Source organism: Lolium rigidum, chromosome 3, assembly GCF_022539505.1.
Source record: "Lolium rigidum isolate FL_2022 chromosome 3, APGP_CSIRO_Lrig_0.1, whole genome shotgun sequence".
Classification (NCBI taxonomy): Eukaryota; Viridiplantae; Streptophyta; class Magnoliopsida; order Poales; family Poaceae; genus Lolium; species Lolium rigidum.
The window spans coordinates 4232891-4234103 of NC_061510.1; positions in this window are offsets into that span (position 1 = coordinate 4232891).

Below are 1213 nucleotides of genomic sequence, written 5' to 3' on the forward strand. Positions count from 1 at the left end.
ATGTAGTTATTCTCCAGCAATCGATAGGATGAGGAGCCAATTGACGGGGGTGGCGGGTTCTTGCATCATTGCGTTAAAAAATTTCTTGCTGCCGGCTCTTGAGTACTGCACTTGTGGCCAGGGAGAGAACGATAGAGAGGAGCACAGAATGTGGGAGGAAGGGAGAGACACAAGTGGTGGCTAGAGGCTGAAGAAGAACTCTTTGCAGATAGCCAAAACGACAGGCCCCGTTGTATCGATACTTTTTACTACTATCTGGAATGACGTGGAGAGTTGTTACAGACACCCAGCGTCTGAACTAATGTACATGCCCTTAGCTTCTGATCAATTCACTAGAGCAGCGGTTACCTGGGCTGGACTCTTACCTGCATCAGCATCGTCAGCCTGCATGCATGGTCTTAGTTTGTTCTTGCTATGTTGACAAGGTTCTGCAGAAATCAGCACGCTATCCTGGAGTAAACCTCTATATTATAGTAGTATCTAATCGGATAGCACAATCGACTGCCATGAACCTTTTTTTTATATATATAATCTCATAATAGTACAAATTGTAAACCACGGCGGTACTACTTGTCAAGACAAATTCAGACATGATTTTCAAAGCAAAGCAAACTAACTTTTTTTTTTTGCGAATAGCAAAAGCCAACTAACTTAACTTCTTATAATTATAAATATAAGTAGACCAATCCTCTAAAGTTTGGAAAAATAATATAGTATCTGAGGAGATTGAAAAAATATGTAAACTTTGTATACGGAGGAAAGTAGAGAAGACGGCGGCGGCGGCAGCTTAGTTTGACCGTGCGTTGTAACAAACCTGTCGTGGTCGCCCGCGCCATGCATGGATCGGCTTCATACGGAAATATAGGGCGATTGTTTGGCCTATCATCCGTCGGCACGCGATCTCCGTCTTAATTTGGTTACATTACTCTACTTGCCAAACCTGGAAACATCTACCAGCAGATTAATCTCCGCCATGGTGACTTGGCACAACTAGCTGCAGCTAGCTGCTTTATTTTTTACATGTCAAACAAGGCTGGCTGGCTGGCACCATTTTCTTTTTGGTGAAATATTTCGGAGCTTTGGTAACTCCAGTGCAGTGCACACTCCGAAACGTGGCACCGATTCATTTTTCCTCTTGGAGAAATAATTAGGGCGCTCCTGGGTGCTGCACATGGCCAGCACATCCACGCGTCGGGGGAATGATCCGGTCCGT